The following is a 20,545-nucleotide window of genomic DNA, read 5'->3' on the forward strand; positions in this document are numbered from 1 at the left end:
GCCCACCCTTGAAATTAAATCTCTCATTTCACCCTAAAAGGAGTACAATAATTTGCAGTACTTTTTACATTATAAACTATGTTGGGGGAGAAGGAGGATGATGAAAGCATTCCATTACAAGTTACTCAGTTTTCAATATATATTAAAGTCCATAATCAGGTTCGCTAAATATTATAGGTGGAATGTCAATCTATCCCATACCTGTTAAACCACTGTTATTTACACTTAGTTACACCATAATTTGGCCATTACAGAGTGTTCTGTATTCAAAAGTACATTAAATAAAAATACAAAAATATACGCCTTCCAACTCCAAGACCTACGAAGAGCTTAATGTATTCACCCACACAAGGTAAGCACAGTACTCAGATACTGAAAGAGCAGAAGACAAAAAGCTGGGGGAGTGGTTTTGGACAGTAAAAGACCTCCCGACATGACAACCACCGGTACTGGTGTACGGCGGTTAACCTCCGCATTTTCATCTCCGATTTCTCAAACCTAACTAGTAACAGCTGCTTCAAGGACGATGCTACATAGCGGCCAAACGAAAAGGTTCTTTACTAGGAGAGACTTATATGCCAGTCAATACACAGAATAATTTCTACAAAGCAGGCAAAATTGCTCTTTTAAATAAATGTATGGTAGGAACTGGATTCATTCACTTACTGAATGCTCACGTGTTAGGTGAGTGTTTTAATGTCATGGGTTTCTATAGTGAAGACAAAAATGCCGTGTCTTCCAGATGCCCCTGCTAACTGGTTAGAGAGTAGGTCCAATTCCTTCATTTAAAAGAAAGATGAAATGAAGAGAAAGGGAGGGGGGAGACATAAAAGTCAAAAGGAAAAAAACCCATCTACCTGTGGCCCTGTACTGTACTTTTCTCAAACCAACCATAGATATTTTTTTTTTGTCTGAAATTTGGAGTGGAAGAAGCAAAAGAAATATATGTTAGGGAAACAAGCATATAAAAGAAAACCACAAAGAATCAAAAGGGGGGGTGTCAAAAATATGGCCAAAAAAGGGAGAAAACATGGACCAAAGAAAGGGCTGGTGGGAAGAGTAGGGTCCCAAATGGTCAGGAGACCCCACCTCCCTCCCAGGAAAGTTCTGATAATCCAAGTGCGGAGGAGAGTTGGCGAGGACGGGAAAACAACGGACTCACAGTAAGTGGCAATGATCACCACTGTCACCAACCGTTCCCACAGGCTCCCCACACGATGGTTCTGGAGGGTCTCACTTGTTTTAGACTGGGAATATATATATATATATGAAAGAGAGACCATTTAACACTGTCTCTAATATGAAGTCATACATGCAGAGATCATCTTTGAGTTTAGAAAAAAATAAAGGTGGCTTCTTTCTTTTACATGACATCTGACCATAATTTTCACCAGGTGGGATAAAGGAGAGCTCTGGATGAGCCCCCTCCCACTAGGAACGTGCAGTAAATAACCTCTCTGGTGAAAGCACACTACCCTGATTACTGCTTCATATCCTGAGGTCACAACTGGTCCTTGGAACTACGTATTTACACACAGCGTATGGGCTTGGCCAGGAAATCTGTAGAAACTGGCTGATACAGCTATGACATCTACTTATCAGACTAGAGTTAACTGAAAAGTGAACTAAGTAGATAAAGTCAACACTAATGCAGATTTTGCAGATAAAAAGATGGTGTCTAAAACTTAAAGGAAAAAGCCTACTCTAAACCGCCCCCCGCCCCTCCTCCTTTCAGAGGAACCAGGGTGGGCCATCTAACTCAGGTCTGGCAGCGTTTCAGGCTGCCACCTGAAACTCTAGTCATCGGTACCACACACTTTTCCTCACAGCTTGGTGATACTAAGAAAGTGACCCAGGAAAAACTCAGAGTAGAGTCAGTCTAACCCTAGACTTGGTCCAATTCTGCTGGCCCCTTAGTATGGAAAAAAGATAAAAGAACAAAAAGGTTTAACAATATGCCACTACAAGTATATTTTATGGACTTTTATGGACTGTACAGAAAATTGGTAGTTTCCAAGTAAGATTCATGACCACTCTTCCCAGGCCTACTAAGTGTATAATATCCAGAGGGAACCCAAGAATCTATGTATTTAAAAAGCTCCCCCAGCGACCTTTAAGAAGGTGGTTTGCAGGAACCATTGGCACAGGGCACAGGAAGGAGGACAACCACTTTAGAATATAACCTTTAACGTTGTACAGCTCATCGCCTGTGATACACCTAGAGATCCAAATCAAGATTGCCATGTGTTTGTAATTAACTTACACTTTGGGTATAAACTTCTCTGAAAGTTCATTAAAAAGTATGGTGAGAGGGAGTTAAGCAATCAAAAACACAAACAACAAAGAAAAAATGTACCATGCTTCTTTTAAAGTAAAAAATGGGGAATAAAGTGTACTGTGAGAAAAATAATATTAAGTAAAATAATATCCCATGTAGCTGAAATCAAAAAGCATGAAACAGGAGCCTTGGAGAAGACTTGGCAGTGTGGGCCCCGACCTGTGGGTCCTCAACCAGGGGGCTTGGGAAGTACCCCCGCGGCCTGAATAAAAACTTCAGAGACTCTAAAGCTGCTAGGAGGTGAATTCATGTAGCGTTTTGTCACGTGCATTTTCTTAACCAGAAAATAAAATGAAAATCATGATAGAGACCTGCAAAACTTTTGAATTTTTCAAGTTCTCACTGGAAAAGTTAGGCTCTACAGACCCATTTGGCAGGAGGTGAGAGCAAGGGTGTACAGCTCCCCGAAGGCCACTGTCCAGGAGAACAGGGAAGAAGAGAATCTTTACGTGAGACTGTTCAGGGAAAGGTCTGTTCAAGCACCCCACCCATTTCTCTGTAAAATGATTAACCAGGTTTACACCCTCGGATCAGCGTGTGCTTGTACCAACCTTCTGTCCCCTCCCTTTTGATTTCACAGTAAGACATATGACTTCAATTTCAAAAACTGGTTGAAGTATACTTTATAATGATATATTTAGTTAAATTAGTAATCTAAGTGATCAGAAAGTATGGAAAGTTCTCAACTGGGGAAATTGGGAGTGGGGGTTGAAATTAAGGTATTAAGAAAAGATAGGAACAAAAAACCACTTATCTCTGTTTAAAGATGCTGAAACTTGGGTTTAGAATCTTTGCATAAGGCTGAGGCTGAGACAGCAAAACAAGACCATGCCTGTGCCCTTTCAGATTTTGTCGGAGATTTAAGATTTACTTTTAAGTAAAAGCAGAATACTTAGAACTTTTATATAAGGCAAAGAGTTTTGCCCTTAATTCAGTTTTTCTTCCTTCTAGTCAAAATAAATACAAGTGTGGCAAACATTTTAAGAAAAAGTAACAGTCACTTCTAATTTTGACACAATTATTTTCTCATTTCTATAATGGTTTCTGACTTCATACAAACACATTAATATTAGTAGCAGCAACTGTCATGAACCACAATACTCTTCCACTGGTATAGGAAGGTCTGTCTGTTGACCGACAAGCACTGTGTCCATTAACTAAATTCAATGACGAGGGCCTCTAATAGCCTTTCCTACAATCCTAGAGGTCCATTTTCTCTCCAGTGTTCACTGGACGGGGTAGCTACATATAATACATTTCTTAGGCTTCATCATACAAATCAAAGAACTCTCAAGTTGTAGTAACTTTTGCTCAACACATATTGTTTTAAACAGTATTTGAAGAGCATAAAATGTAATCGATCAATACAAGTCATTTAAGGTATAATTCCTGTAAGTTAATAAAACCGATTTTAATAACATGCATTACGCAGTCTGACTAGAATTTAATGTGCTCTCTGGATTGACTTAAGTTTCCAAGATAACCACATAAGCTAATGTTACTTCATTCTGTTCTAAAATATTTTTTTTGTGAGTCCTCCCCCATTCCCATCATCAAATATTTAATTGTTACAGACTACTGTTCTTCCATTTCAACAGTTAGAAACCAAAGCTGCAATTCAATTTTCAAATAGTATCATTGATTTCTTACAAAGAACATTCTGGAAGCAAGGTAAAACTTGTGATCAGTTTTTAAAAAAATTTCTATCCGGTCAATTTTTAAATTTTTTATTGGGAGAGGTTTCTGTTGCTTACAAATATTTTTAAAAAACCCTGACTCAGATGTTGTCTTAAGTGTAATTCTAAAAAGCTAGTTTTATCTCCTAGAAAAAAGTGAGGGATGAGAGGTTGGAAAAACGGAAAGACGAGAAACATACTACAGGTAAGCATTTGGCCAGCAGCAGCGGGAAGACAGTGAAAAAGGTTAGCAAATGTGCCAATATATTTCAAAAACAGGCAGAAGCTCAGGATCCAGTGAATTAGAAGCTGAGTTCTACCCACCTAAAATTCCCAAATAACTCCTCATGTTATCCCATAGTACAATGACTGTTTTCAAGAAAACAAAGAACTGACACTTGGAGCAAACTTTATCACAATTTCCAAAACTAGATGTGACAAAGACTGCTGACTGGCTACTCCATGTCTATTCTTTTCTTTGTAGAAGCTTCATGATAAAGTGAACTAGTTGCTCCCGTAAAATGCATTAATCACATCACCAAAAACCCCAGCCCAAAGTCCCACATTTCAAAACAGCAGCCCTAGAGCAATGGTTTGCAACTGGGGGTAATTTCACCCCCCAGGCCACTCCCCTACCCTGATAATTGACAACGTCTGGAGACATTCGGAAAGTCACAACTAGGAAGGAGCGTGCTACCGGCTCTTAGTGGGAGAGGCCAGGGACGGTCCTGAACATCCTACGACACACTGGGCAGCCCCCCATGAGAGAGAATTCTCTTGGCCCAAGGGGTCTAGTGCTAAGACTGAGAATCCTGCCTTAGAGGAAGGAAATTTACTCCAAGGTTAAGTTAGCAAAGGGAAGAGCTTCAGTTGGAATCCCTGTTGTCAGACTCAAGTGCCTATCCCCTTATCTTTGTTTTACTGCTCTGTGCCTGGTACAGGAAAAAAAAACATTCAATGAACATGGTTATTATTAAAAGTTAGACTTGCGCATGCCCTAAATTCCTTTAGACCCTTGCTGCTCAAAAACGTGGTCTCTGGACAAGGGCAGCATCGGCATCCTCTGGGAGTCGGTAAGAAATGCAGACTCTCAGACTCTGCCCTGGACCCATGCGGCAGAATTTGCAAGATCCCCAAATGATTCCTACGCACATTAAAGTTTGCGGAGTCAGCTACAGATGACACCAAGTGGCCATTAATACCAACTCTTCCTAATTTTCTACATTTAAATTACCATTTGTATTATCTCTCTCCTTCACTATTGATAATTCTTTGCAGTATGACATCAACCCTGATAATGCTTGGAGGAAGAGGTCCACAATCAGATCTGTATTCCCTATAACAAACACACTACTCCAAATCTATTAATTTACTCTACTTTTGCTAAGAAATTCAAAGAGAATATGATAAAATAATGGGAATGTAGCATTCTACGGGACGGAATCCTCATCTCCCATAAGGATTTCCCAATAGACATATTCTCTAGGGAATGCAAGAGAGATACTTAGCACACCCAGAGGAATTTTATTAAAAAATAAAAACAAAACTCCTGTCCTCAGCATCCCTTCATAAAACAGCAGCCATGTGTAACCTAGAAGTGGGTGGCAGAAGGAACCTGAAATCAGAAGGCCCCACGGAGGTGATTAACCAGGCTGGTGACAGGGTGAGTGCTATGAAAAGCGGAGCCGTCACTGCCATAGTCCTAATAACCAAGTGAGAGAGGCCTCCTCATATGAGGTCCTAATAACCAAGTGAGAGAGGCCTCCTCATATGAGGTCCTAATAACCAAGTGAGAGAGGCCTCCTCATATGAGGTGGTACTGCTGGGAATGGACTATTGGGGCAACTATCCCTTGGAAAGGCCTTCTAGACAAGGGCCAACCTAAAGGACTCCCGGAAAGGCCGGGGCCTGCTTACAAATTCACCATCAGTAGTACCCAGTGCATCTAAGCGGTTACGCTGGAACAGAGAGGCCCTGATGGGAGGGAAACTCACTCAGAAACTTAAGGTGTGAAACGGCGTGAGCGCGCACACCAAGAATGGCCTTCCCACAAAGCCCCTCCAAAATCCTGTCATCCCAACACTGAGGAAAGGGTGTCCACTGTCTTCCTCCAGCAGAGGAGGTAAGCTCCAAAGGAATTTGACATAGCCTTTCATGAAGCACGCAGTTGATATGAGGCCTATGGAAGCTGTAAGAGCTTTTGTGGAATTTGTTCCAAACCAGAAAGAGTACAGATCTGTTTGCAGATATTTACACGGAACGCTAGAGCCATGTGAATGCACCATCTCTCTTACATCAGATTTTGTTTCTAGATAGTAGTACTTCCCACATAATAGTAATTAACAATATTTAATGAGCAATTCAAAATATGTACCACTGTCTAGAACTACATGACAATGTTTTCAAAGAGGTAATAAAATACCACAAAAACTCAATCTTACCCTGCTAGCCATTCAATTGTAGTTTTACCTTATGTGCTGTGGCAATAATGGAGCACTACTGGAAATTTACATTCTAATACTAAAAAAATTAGATGCACATAGAGTAAGGATTCAATTTTAAAAAGAAAACTATTTTCAAGATAATTTGAAAAAGACTCCTGTGGCGATGGTAAGGGAAGACCTAAAAAACCCCACAGATATCAGGGAACCTCTTACTGTCAAGTAGGGACGGCAGAAGGAGTATTTAATAAGCAGAGCTAAGAATGAATCATGCTTTAAGTTCTGGACTAATAACACAGAAGTGGGGGTGGGTAGCAAGCAAGTAAAATGACAAACTAGTCCTTTGTCAAGCGCCTAAAAGAAAATGGGAGGTGGGGTGGGGGAGTTGAGGAACAGCACGCAGAAAAGATGAACATCCCGTGTGCCTCCAAAGCTACCTTCCTATGCAAGGTTAAAGGGGTAGGTAGGCACTCAGGATAAAGGTGGGGCAGAGCTCTTTCCTAAACAAGTCTGACTTAGAAAACTCGAATTTGCTCCCCTAGAAGTTAAAAACACCAGGGCCAGAGCAGAATGAAGTTCTAAGGCCATGAAGATTACTCCTATATTCCCACTAAAACAATCCAGAGCCAGGACATCTGCCTGAAGAGTCAAGTGGCTGAGTCCTGATTTTTTTCGTTTCAACGCTTACATTAGCATATATAAAACTGCTATCTAAGTAAGTAGATAGAAACCAATTATTAGTTTCTGGTTCTTACAGTAATCAGTTCACAGGGCCTACCAGGCACAACCAAATCTTCCACCGAGATAACTGTACTGTGCATGAGGCAGCTGGGGGAAATCTTCCGACTTTTTGAGGGCATATTGTGCCGTTGTTAACACTTGTACCCTCCACACACATTCAGTGCTGATCCTCAAAAGCAACAGCGGCACATACACACACATCTATTTAAAGGATACTGAAATTCTCAAAAAGGTTTTACTCAATTCTAAGAACTATTCTAGAACTCATCTTTGACAATGAAATTATCATAAAGGTTTCCCATTCATTCTCTCTTCATGTTGGGCACAGCTTCCACGCTGCAAATGCTACCAACCACAGACTGCAGGTGGGAGGCAGGGGATGGCACTGTCCGTGGGAAATGGGGGAAGTGAAGTAAGTGTAAATTAGCAAGAAACAGGTTCAATGTCTTGCACATAGCAGAGAAAGAGTTGCCTAAACTATCTTCCCACAGTAATTTTTTTGGGTCACTTATGTGGTATGATTTTATAATATTTCTTTGGTAAATATTTTTTTAGTAATAATTTTACATTTTGTTATTGCTCCCTTCTGCTCTTAAAAGTGTTCTAACTTGGCCCCGGCCAGTGTGGCTCAGTTGGTTGAGTGCCATCCCACAAACTGAAAGGTCGAGGGATCGATTCCCAGTCACGGCACGTGCATAAGTTGCAGGTTCAGTTCCTGGTTGGGGTGTGTACAAAAGGCACCAATCAATGTTTCTCTCCTCTCCCTCTCCCTCCCTTCCACTCTCTAAAATCAGTAAAACCTTGGGTGAAGATTAAAGAATACTAATTTTTTAAAAATGTTCCAATTTGGACATTGTTAACCTATTTGTGAAGGGATTTCAGAACACCTTCCTTCACTGCCCAAATCAGCTCGGAACTCCCCGCCAATCTGTGTATTCCAGCAACCTTGGTGCTTGGTCCTCAACCTGCACCCTCCTTCAGAGGCTTCAAGGGAACACCGAAGCACATCTCCCTCATCGCAGGCCCAGCTCCCTGCAGCTGCAGGAGAAGGACGCCTGCAGCAGATGCAGGCAGCCCCGTCATCAGAGAAGGGCTAGGGCAGGGCTTCTCCCAGGACCCTCTTTCTGAGTCCACGGGTCAAAACTATTTCCATGATTCTAAAACATCATTTGCCTTTTTTACTCTCATTCTCTCACACTTACCTGTGAAGTCTTTTCCTGAGACTACATAAGATTTGCTATGGCAACAGACAATGCAGCACAAATACGAAAATCCAGCTGTCTTAAGTCAGACATGAAGGAATTTGCAAATTTGTAGAATAGTTTCACTCTTCTCAGTTTTTTAGATTTGGAAAATAAGTTTATTTTTCATTAGAAGTTTTTGTAATTTTAAGTGAATTTTAGTCTTAAATGTCTTAGACTTTGAATATAGTAAAGATCCATTATTATTAACCATATAAACAAAAGCTCTTTGGGGTAGGGGGTCATCTGTATTAATGTTTAAGACAGTAATAGGATCCTGAAACTTTGACAACAGCTGTCTATATTATTTTTAAATGCTATCAACACAACTGGCTAACCATTAGAGTAAGTGACTTTTACTCGCATCAGATATTAAAAATCAACTAAAACTAAAAGCTTTAAAGGGGAGCTGGAAGAAATTATAAATGAATGGGTTTATATTTGGGGGAGCGGGAAAAGCCATTGTTACCCCAACGAGCTATAGCGGAGTCTGCCGGGCCCACGCCCCTCCCGCCGCAAGGCTCTAACGTGCTCCCCCCAACCCCCAGCCGCCCCACCTGCATCCCTCTGCCCCGGGCGCCTGGCAGGAAGTGCAGTTGAAATCAACTCCTGTTGATGATTTTACACCATCCACACATTCTTTGACATTCCTCCAAGAGATAGAGTCTAATTCCCTTCCCTCTGAATATAGGCTGGTCACAGTGATACCCAGGTGATGCAGCGTGGCTTCCCGAACTAGGTCCTTTTTTAAAAATTGAAATGGTTTTCCCTTGGCCCCTGTGTAGCTGTCTCGCCCCACCTTTCTCTGAGCCTTGGAAACAAAATGCCCTGTGAGAAGTCTGACTATCCTGAAGCACACACAGTGGAGAGACCACGGGGAAAGACAAGATGGAGTGGGGACGCCCCAGAAGCCCCAGATGTTCCAGTCCTCGGTCATTGGAGTCTTCCCAGCCCGGACACCCAAACACATGAGTGAGGAAGCCCTCAGGTGACTCTGACCTCAGCCTCTGCAACTGCATGGGAGCCAGCCCCCGTCAGCACCCCCACCCCCACATTCGAGTGGTTTACAGGCACAGTTTAGGGTATTAGGAGGCAGCAATAAATAACTGGAACACTCCCCAAGAGCAGCCCTTAACCAATAGCTAATTGTTTGGATGGGACAACTCTGAGGTAGGTGCTTTAACCCAATTCCCCAGAGTATCGCCTCAGGCAGCTTTCACTGTGGGAGCTGGCTAATAAGGCGCCCTTTACTGACTGTACCACTCCCCACCTCTGCTTCTGTTCCCCAGCACCTTTAAAGAAAGACACGGCTCACCCTTACACACCACCAGGGTTAGGGACACCGTTTCTGCACAGCTGAAAAGCTGCATGTAACTTTTGACTCCACCAAAATGTAACTACTAATGGTCACTATTAACTAGAAGCCTTCCAGTAACACAATCAATCAACACACATTTGGTATGTTACATGAATTATATACTATATTCCTCAATAAAGTAAGCTACAGAAGAGAAAATGTTCAGGAAATCATAAAGAGAAAATACATACTCAGTTCATATATATTGAAAGCAACCCATATATAAGTGGACCCACACAGTTCAAACCCTAATTGTTCAAGGGTCAATTGTACCTGCACTTGAATTTTCTGGGGAAACCAAAGCTAAGACATCACTGAAGTTAAAAAAAAACAAGAAACAACAAAAACCAAAAAACCCCTCCACATCTACAAGGAAAAGATGAACAGATGTGACTACATAAAAACGGAAAATCCTTGAGAGAAAGGCATCTCTTAGGGACTGCGGGGATGGGAGCGTATTTGCAGCAGAGGTATACTTCGGCCACTGCAGGTGTGGTTCCAGACCACTCAATAAAGCGAGCATCGCAAAGTGAACTAGTGGAGGGCCTTGCCCTCAATTTGTAAAAAAGTGTCGTATCTGTTAAGAGCAATAAAACAAAGCACAATAAAATGAGATATGCCTACACGTGATTAAGCATTATATCTTGACCATGAACATACCAAAACAATGGAAAAGGTATAGAGGCACTCCTCGGAAGATTACCCATCATGCTGTCACACCCTAGGCCGCTCTCAGGTGAGATGAGGTATGCATCCTGAATAGGGCTTAAAGAAATCCATAGTGTACTGTTAACTGCAAAACCACCTCATTTTTATGAGACATTTAATAGTGGCTATACCTGCAGGATGAGATGCAAGGGATTTATTTTCTCCTTTACACAGATCTAAATTACTAGGATTTTTAAAAATAATGATCATGCTTAACTTTTATAGTAACAAAGGGTAGAAGAAATGGAATCTAATCCACCTAGTAACAGAGTCAACTAATAGAGTAACTATGGTTACCTTGGGGTAAGTAGGGTTTCTGACTAGAAAGCCAGTGCTTCAAGGTCTTGGGCAATGGTAAGTACTCAGTCTGAGCTACTGAAGAAGTTTTCATAGACTATGTCTTAGTAGAACAGAGCTGTTGGGGGCGGTGGACCTTTGACAAATCCATTCCTGCCTGCCAGGACCCAAATATGCTTTCAACAGTGACACAGCGATTTACTGTATGTTCAGATGAAGATCTGAAACAGGTATTCATAGGACATGAATATGACTGCTCCTATCCCCGACTTACAGCTTTACAAAATCCACCAGGGACTGCAATGCGTTATGGTCTCTTGTGGTCAATTTAAAGGACAAATCTGGCCCTATGGTAAAAGCTTCCACTGACATTTAATTTGAAAACTACAGCCCGCCTCTCTCGCCTGCCCCTCCCTCCTGGCTTCAAGCCAACTGTCCTTTCCTAACCTCGTCTTTCTACCATGACCCCAGTCATGGCGCTGAGAGACAGGCTGAATGGGGGGGCGGGGGGGGGGGGGCGGGACGGACGGCAAAGCCTCCAAAGGTGTGAATCAAAGGGGATCAAGTTTACTCCCACAGCAAGGCGCAAATACTTTCCACAACAAGGCACGGGGTCTGACAGCCTGCTCGGCAGCAGAGCTAGACTATATGCCAACTGCTGGTGAAGACGATCTGTTCAATTTATCTACATTACCTATCTAAATCATCAAAACACGAAAGACTTGAAGTGGGGGAATTGTACGTACATTATGTTGAGGTAAAGTGGATAAAAATTTACCTAAGCATAAGCAAAATAAACTTTGAATTCAATTCTCCAGAAATTTATAAGGTATCAGTTTGTTCTGGCCATTCTAAGAACCAGCATAAGACAAAAGCAGAAATATACCTTAACATTTGCTTTAGAGAAACATTTTCAAAGTTCTTCCTTCTTCCATAAACTTTGACTTTTTTGATCTTTACTTAAATTCTCTGTTATCAGGAACAGTAACATTATCCCTCTTTTAAAGATGAGGAAACAGATTTAGGAGGTTAAGTGACGAGTTTGTACAAAATGCTAAAGCTAGGAAGTCATACCGTTCTGGCCAATGCAATCCAGGCTTTCTTGCAGTGACATTCCTTCCACTACATCCACGGAGCTTCCAACAAAGTTCTCTCCTTTGGACTCCACACCAATTTTGTTTAATCACATTAACTAGTCTGCCCTCCCTACCTTATTGTTTCATTTCTCTTTCACATTTGGATAAAAGCTGGAATTAAACAGGAAAGAAAGAGAGGTATGAAAATTTCTCAAAACAAAAACTGACCTCCTGGGCTGGGGTGGCAAGTAGGTTGGGCGTCGTCCTGCAAACCGAAGGGTTGCAGGTCTGGTCCCTGGTAGGGGCCTGTACAAAAAGGCAACCAATCAATCGATGCCTCTCTCCCATCATTGTTTCTCTCACTCTCTCCCTCTCTCTCTTCTCCTCTCTCTAAAAGCAATGAAAAAAAATTGTCCTTGGGCAAGGATAAAAAAAAAGATTCACTTTCTTTGTAGAAATGAATTAACTCCACACACAGAGTACTTAGTGTGGAGGAGAGGGGATTTCGATGATAATGTGACAACTACCAAAATGAGAATCCCTTGCTTAATGAAAACCAAAGAGAGTCTGGGGAAACAAGAATCAGGTGGAGTGAATGACAGTCCAAATGCTCCTAAATTGCAAAGAGAACAAGAAATATGCACAGTTCTTTAAGGAGAAGTAAAAATCTAAAAAGAACCGGGTATAAAAACATGACACCTTACCCTCTGCATCGGCATGGACGGACCTGGAAAACATTATGCTAAGTGAAATAAGCCAGTCAGAGAGAGACAGATACCCCATGATTTCACACTCATATGTGGAATCTAATGAACAAACGAAACTAAAAAACAAAATAGGGATAACTCTGGGGCAGAGCATGGACAGGGACGGCAGGGTGGTGACTGCGGTGGGGGGGAGGGTGTTTAAGGGGGACAAACGGTAATGGGGAAAAAAGCACAGAAAACCAAAACCAAAACCCATGACGCTCCTTCAGGCTCAGAAATTAGTTTGGTCCCAGACATAGTCCAAGAATTCAGACCCACTCCAATTCTAGTCACAGTGGCACTGGGAGGTCCAGCAATCATTGGAATGACCTGCACTGAAATGGAGGTCAACCCCTGCCTGAGGACACAATATCACCCACTGCTCAATGCTCTGTGAAGCCGAGGCCTCTACAGCCTCTTTGTTCCCTCCCTCTCCATTGCAGGATCTGCAACTCAGAACCACCAGGAAATCACAGGGTCAGGAGGGGAGCAGAGCTATTTACTGCACTTGGAGAGAGTCACTGGTTCTTCCTTGGCCCCAGCTGGTCAGGGGAGAAAGGGGGAAGGCTGTTTATATTTGCAAAGGGCCGAGAGACTGAATGAGCGAGGCTGCGGCCTGTCCGTGGAATACAGGGCTGGGCTCGGAGGGGAGGGCCTGGCTGCTCGCTCACTGCTCATCCTCAAACCTCGGTCCTGCTGCCCACACACCCCTTTCTAGCTGAGCAGTGGGCAACAGCTTGAGCATGGCAGCAGATGCTAAAGGGGCCCAAACTGGGGCATTCACATGTGACATTTCAAAGCTGCACAAGTCAAACAAGTCTGGTACGGGGACCGGTAAACAGATCCACAGGACTTTCGCCAGTGGCTACTGGCCAGCCGCCATTCTGGCTTGCAAATTAATACATGCAGTTCATACGCTACCTCATGTTAGTATCATCTGCTTCCTAAAATGACTCTAAATGTCATTTAATATTAATACCCAAGGAGGACAAACCATTACCCTCAAATAGAAAAGGGCCCTGTGTAACAAAAATGTCAGCAACTATTTCCAATTTTATATGAAACACACTCTCAGGGAACTAACTGCTATGGTATATGCCTGTTCAGGATACATTCTACAGAAAAGGCCAAGAAGCAAGAAAAGTTCAGATTAGGAGAGAGAGAGAGGTCGCTGCTCCAAGCCTAAGATGAGCACTTGGGCTTAGAGGTATAAAATGTGGCCAAGAGCCCACATACTGAGTTGGCCAAAATGTCTGTTCATTTTTTTCTGTAAAAATAAAAAACTTTATTTTCACCAATAACTTTATTGATTGGGATATTCTGAGTGTATCGGCTGTCTCTCACTACTGGCTTCTAGTGAGCAGAGGCCAGGGCTGCTGCTAAACATCTTCCTATGCATCAGACAGCTCCTCAGGAAAGGATTATTTGGCCATAATGTCAACAGTACCAAGAAACCTCACAAACCACTTTTAACACATTAGTCCAGTCACAGCATCTCCATACACTACACAAATCTTTTTTTTTGCATTTCAGTTGCATTTTTACCTTTCTTGAAATAATAAAGCATAATATGTTAAAAATATTACATATTTTCTTCCATCTTCAATATTAAAATGGCTGCACAAAAATTCACCAATTTTAGTTAAGTCTTTTTTAAATGGATGCTGCTTTTGACAGCTGTCAAAATACATTCTAACAAAATTTTTTCAAATGAAGTTAGAGACAACTAAGCATTGCTAGAGCTGTTGTACAGAAAAAACCAAACTTTTTGGCTAACCCAATACATGATTAGAAAATAAGGATAAAGAATAAAAGGATATTAAAAAAAAAAGAATTAAGTGGGAATTTTTTAATCTTTTTGTTTTTTCTTTCTTAAAAGAAAAAGAAACTGAAGTATTGGATATGGGGTGCAGATACCTCAGAACATGCGCATAAAGATGGTAGACGGAAAACGTATACCAACTTTTACTCTTTCTCTGAACACTAACATGACAGTAAAGGAATTGTTTTTTTTTTTTTTTAAAGAAAGGCATAAATGTACAAAGATGGGGACAGCATCAACAGAAATTTGGAAGCTAGAAGGCAAGTGAACAAATAGTAGAGGACTTGACATAGCCAAGGAAGCTGAATCCTTACCTGGCTTTGCTGAAAGCCAAGGTCAGTCTCAGGCATACCACACAATCCCCTGCCCCCAAGCAACTTTGGAATTTGTCGCGCTTGGGGAAGTTGAGAGTGAGGCAAGGAAAGGTTCTGAAGGATTGGTTAAGTGTACACAAGCAGCAAATTCCAAGACCCCCTATGATCGGCAGAATTTTAAGATGAGCAGCTCCAGCTCCTCCTCCTAACGCCGCACTGTCTGATCTCCTCCAGATGAGTGTGGGCAGAAGCTGTGATTCGCTTCGCTTCTCGCCAACAGAGTAAGACAACAGTGATGGGCTGCCACTCACTAGATGGTGGCTACAAAAGGTCATGCTATAGAAGAGCCTTATCTGACTGGAGAAAAAGACTCTTGTGCTGGCCTTGCAGGAGCCACCCTCTGTGATGCAAACAGCTGTGCTGTAACTGCAGGTGGCCTCTAGGACCTGTTGACTTCAGTTCTACAGCTGCAGGGAACTGAAAACTCTGTGTCACAACTATGTGAGCTCGGAAGAGAACCCTGAGTGACAGATGAGCACACAGGCCAGCTGATTCCTTGACTGCAGCCTTGAGAGACCCTGAGCAGGACCCAGCTAAGCTACGCCCTGACTCCTGACCCATGTTAAATGTAGATACTAAATATGCGTATTGTTTTGTGAGCTGCTCAAGTTGCAGTAATTTGTTACACAGCAATAGAAATCCTACCAGACTGAGGTTTATTTTCTAGAAAGTTTAAAGCTGAGGGTCTCTAAACGAGGGGACATTAATATGGATGAGGGCAGAGGTGCTGTCCTGAAAATGAGCTTTACATGCCAGACAATAAGATCCCCAGTTTTCTCCCTCAGCTCCCAGAACACAGCCTGGCCTTCACCCTCCAGGCCAGGCTGTGTTGTCTCCTTTGGGGAACATGGGGGAGCTCAGAGGAAAGACCTCAATACACTGACAGTAAAGGCCCCCAGCTATGTAACATAACTGGGAACATGGCTCCTCTCTGACATAGCAAATAAAGGTCAAAATGAACTAGAAGGTGGCCAAGTAAGAGGAAACAAAAATTTTAATAAATTTTCAAAATAAACATTAATACCCAGAAAGACGGAATATACTGCACTGATGAAACAAGAATATGACTAAAAATATATATGTATGTTCAGAAAAGAAAAAGAAGGTGGGGGTGGGAATACTGGAAGATGATCAAAGGTCAGTTTGGGGGATGTAATGTACAACACTGCGACTATAGTTAACAATACTATATTGTGTATATTTATATTTTTAGATTTTATTTATTTTTAAAGAGAGGGGTAGGGAGGGAGAAAGACAGGGAGAAAAATATCGATGTGTGAGAGATACATCAACTGGCAGCCCCTCACATGGCCCCCTCTGGGGACTGGGCCCACGACCCAGGCACGTGCCCTGACAGGGAATAGAACCAGCAACCTTCTGGTCCACAGGCCTGCACTCAATCCACCAAGCCACACCAGCCAGGGGTGTATTGTATATTTCAATGTAGCTAAGCTACTAAATCTTAAAAGTTCTCATTGGGGAAAAAAAAAATTTCTAACTATGTGAGGTGATGGATGTAAAACTAAACTTACTGTGGTCATCATTATGCAATATATACATAAATCATTATGCTGTACACCTTAAACTAATAAAACATTGTATGTTCCATTATATCTCAATAAAACCAGGACAGGGCTTTGGAAATTAAAAATGCAAGTAAATAAAAAAGTACTTCCAGGATTCACCGAAGGGTAAAAGTTGACATCTCCCAAGAAAGTAAAAAAAAAGACAGGTAAAAAAATAGGATAGAGAACACAAAAAATTAAAGGACCCATAAGAGGGTCCAAGATTTGAATAGTAATAGTAATCCGAAAGGGATAAACAGGAAGTCAAAAGGTAATTTCCGAAAACTTCCCAGGATAATACATTTGCGATAGAAAGTGCACGGTGTATTGGAAGAAAGCAGGCCCATCAATGCACAGGAGGGAAAAGAGAGAACGCAACGCGCAAAGAATCACACAGATTGGTTTTGGATTTCAACAATACAGGGCATCGCCACCACAACAATGTCTTCAAAATAATGTCCAACACAAATTCTGTACCCAGACAAAATCAAGTATGACAGAAGAACAGAGATCTTTTCAGACATTTGAGGTCTCTAAAAATCTACCTTCTAAGAATTCTTTTTCAGGAAGTTACTAGGGAATGAACACTACAAAATGAAGGAGAAAATAAAGAGAAAGATAAAGGAACCAAGATTCAATGGAGATTACGGAGGATTAGAGAACAGAGAGAACCCCCAAGAAGACAGTATAAAGAGAGCCTACTATGACAGCTGTGTCCAGATTTAGGGGTAGTCTGTCCACAGTGGAACAGGTTGGGTTCCAGAAGAGAGATTTTCAAAAAAATAACGAAATTCATATATAATACCCAGTGCTTTTGGGTGTCTTTTGAGGAGGTTTACACAGCTGTGAAAGCATCTGAGGTTGAACTGTGATAAATATGAAAAACTATGGGGTGGGGAGGGAGACTGGCAGCAGGGAGAGAGGAAGAGAAAAGGAGAAAGGAAAACAATTAACTCCAAGAGGAAAAGAAGTTATGCAGAAGTAATCACAGTTGGCTACTGTGGAGCATGGTAGCATAGTACTATGTACAGCTGTAAATAATTCACGTAGCATAAACAAGGATATAACAAACAATAATATGAACAGATAGTATGAGGAGAGGTATCTGAGGGGGAAACAACTAAATCTTGACCATTCACTGTTATGAAATCAATAATTATTGTCAAAAATTGAAAAAGCAAGTAATATGGATATAGCTGCCTAAAAACAAGGAGGTAAACAGCAAAATAATCCAGTCAAAGAGGTGCAGTAGTTGCCTCTAGACAGTAAAATGCAAGAAGACTGCTCGGAACAGTTGTTTTTTTGTAACAAATCTTAAAAAAATATTAGATTCTTTCTAGGTGTCCAACCTTTTTGGGCCACATATCAAATACACAAACACTAACAAAAACTGATGAGCAAAAAAAAAAAAGTTGTAAGCATTCAGCCATCCTGGGCTGCGTGTGGCCTGCAGGCCAGGGGTTGGACACCCCTGTAGGTTGGTATATCGTTTTAATAAAACTAAAAACTAAAAGAAAAAAAGATGGAATGGAAAAACAAAGATAACATCTTAAAACCAGGTGGCATGGCTTCTTTTTCTAATTTGAGTTCCTCCAAGTATCATAGTATATGTGTTCATTATTTTTCCAAATGATCTTCCAGTTGGTTCCCAGAAACCTGGCACAAGATACTGGCCTAATATTATAGATTCACTATATATAGTTTAACACCCACTGTACTACATGTAGTATAATGCAAACTAAAATGTTAACCAAAAAAGAATGAACCAGGAACAGATGCGGTATGCAATTTATTCTAAGGAGAACTGGGAAGGTTTCATTGTATAATAATATCGAAGTTATGCTTAGAGGGCTGAACAGGCTTTTTCGGGGGAACAGGTGACCAAAATGGAGAAGAACTTCTGGTACAGAGATGTTTATCACCTGCAGGAATGTAGCTGAAAATGGAACTGAAAAGATTAAATGGGGACAGATCACAGAGGACCCTAAATGCCTATCAAGCAATTTAGATTTTAATTGCATTGCCTATAGGAGTGAAGGGGGGGGGGGGGCGCGGGTGTCACTGTTTCAAAGAAGTGGAAAGCCCCAAACACCAAAAACATCAAGCAATTCAGAAATAGGAAGCGACACACTGAACCTTCAATGAATGAGACAGAGCGCGTAAGAGGCTTCGGAGATCCGACAGCCGGAATCAGAGCAGTGACAGTGACAACAAACTGTCTTTGGGACACCATACATATTTCATGCGAACAATCCTAAAGTGCTAAACCAGAGAGCCTCTGAGTATACATCGACACACAACGAAGACATCTACATACAGTGCTCGGGGAGCAGAAAGGGCCCCAAGGCCTCGGCCCGGCCTGCCCCGTCTCCCAGCGGAACTGTCAACCGGACATCGCAAACGCCTTTCCAGCCCTTCCATGTAGAGCTGACTGTAGTCAAGTCATTATGTGCTAAATAAACAAAATGTGAACTTATATACACAATCCTGTAAGTTTATTCACCTTTCAGAAAATTGTCAAACCGTGCACTACTCTGATTTTAGTTCCAAAATTACTGATCATTAGTTATGAGCTAACTTCGTATTTGCTGTTATATGCAAGTAGTGTAAAAATACAATACACATGCTATTTTAGGTAATGTCTAGATTTCAAGAAGTTTTAAAATACCAGGTTTAATAGTCTTTTAAAAAACACTATTTAAATGGGTTTATGCTTTATTTAAATGGGTTCATGCCTTACAGTAAAAGAAGGGGATAGTATATTGGAAGAAAAGGCATTTAAACAAAATGAATACCTTTAATCAGTTTATCTGACGGCTTGGTTAGGTGTTGCTTCTTTTAAGGAGCAGGGCTCACCAGTTTAAAGACTCTTAAACAGGCACATTCAACACCACACAAAATGAGTACTGATGAAGAACCACATCCTTCCCACTATTAACAGTGGACCCCATGTGCACAAAGCCCTGAGAGAAGGCAAGTCACCTAAGACATTGCTAAAAAGATAAAATCAGAGCAGCCAGGATTTGTTTAGCAAAACAAAGTCGGGGAGGTGCAGCCCACAGCTCAGGAGGAGGAGCAGCTGCAGCACGCGTTCCAGGCCCACAGAAACCTGAGCAGGGGACACAGCGTTCATCTGGGCCGGCCAAGGTGAAAGCGCCCAGGAGCCAAGGAGCAGGCAGCTGTTCGAGCTGGCTGGCTGGAGAAGGCAGGGGCCTGGCGGTTCCAGTCTCAGAGCAAAGTGCCTTTCTCCTTCAGCTGTAACAATGTAGAGCCACCTTCACTTCACGAGCCCTTCCACTTCTGCTCTGCAGAACCTGAACGCGGGGCACAGTTCTGGAGAACTGCCTCAAAAGGAAGCCAAGGAGAAGTTCAGTGGTCTGGCAGGTGGGGCTGCTAGGCATGAACCGTCAGAATACAAAATAAATGTTTAGTACAATGTATCAATTAAAAATACCTATTTAGACCTTAGTATCTGTCCAACATCTTATTAGGTACAAAAGACACAAAAATGGTAAAAGCTAGTGCCTATTCTCATAAAGCTCCCAGCTAAGAGGAGGGCCAAAAAGGAATGATTAAAATACATGGGGAATTGTTAGAAGAGGGGTGAAAGGAAAGCGGAATGGTCATGAGTCAGAGAGGGTAGCTTAGAAATGGGCCCCATATAAAAACCTGGCAGGGGTAACCCTCTCCCCTGCTTCCCTCCTGCACATGTGCATGCCAGCGTTCGACCACAGGAAAAGCTCCCCTGCCCTCAACTGGCAGGGGCGGGGCGGGGGCGGGAACGACAATGAGGGGAGTGTGGAAAAGGAGCACAAGTATTTAGAACAAGTTCCCCAAAATGAACAGACTCAGTGATGCAAGTCCGTGGTTCTTACAAGTCCAAGACAAAGTTTTCACCAAATGTTAAAGAAAAAGGGAAAAAGGATAAAGTATTTATGTTTTGTATAAATTTTAATGCATTCAATATAAAGGTTTGCCCTTCATTCTGGTATCGAGGTCTTCATATGTTGTGGTAAAAAAAAAAAAAAAAAAAATTCCTCCCTTTTGTGAAATGCTGATGATAGTAGATGGTGATTTTGTTTTCAGGGTTCTTGTGAGACAAAATAAAATTAGCAGCCCTATACCAGCCTTCCATGTGTTGAACTGCCAAATTTAGTATTGTA

The 20,545-nt window shown here is 41.8% G+C and overlaps 2 protein-coding genes across 2 annotated transcripts in view; one reads left to right on the forward strand and one right to left on the reverse strand.

The window, feature by feature from the left end:
• The window catches only part of NKIRAS1 (NFKB inhibitor interacting Ras like 1), a 67,991-nt gene that overhangs the window by 29,983 nt on the left and 17,463 nt on the right, over positions 1-20,545 (forward strand). The window lies entirely within an intron of this gene.
• The window catches only part of UBE2E1 (ubiquitin conjugating enzyme E2 E1), a 67,560-nt gene that overhangs the window by 4,943 nt on the left and 42,072 nt on the right, over positions 1-20,545 (reverse strand). The gene's annotated exons all lie outside the window — the stretch shown is intronic.

This window comes from Pteronotus mesoamericanus, unplaced genomic scaffold (assembly GCF_021234165.1).
Source record: "Pteronotus mesoamericanus isolate MK-2021 breed Mesoamerican mustached bat unplaced genomic scaffold, CSHL_Meso_final scaffold_54, whole genome shotgun sequence".
Taxonomy (NCBI): domain Eukaryota; kingdom Metazoa; phylum Chordata; class Mammalia; order Chiroptera; family Mormoopidae; genus Pteronotus; species Pteronotus mesoamericanus.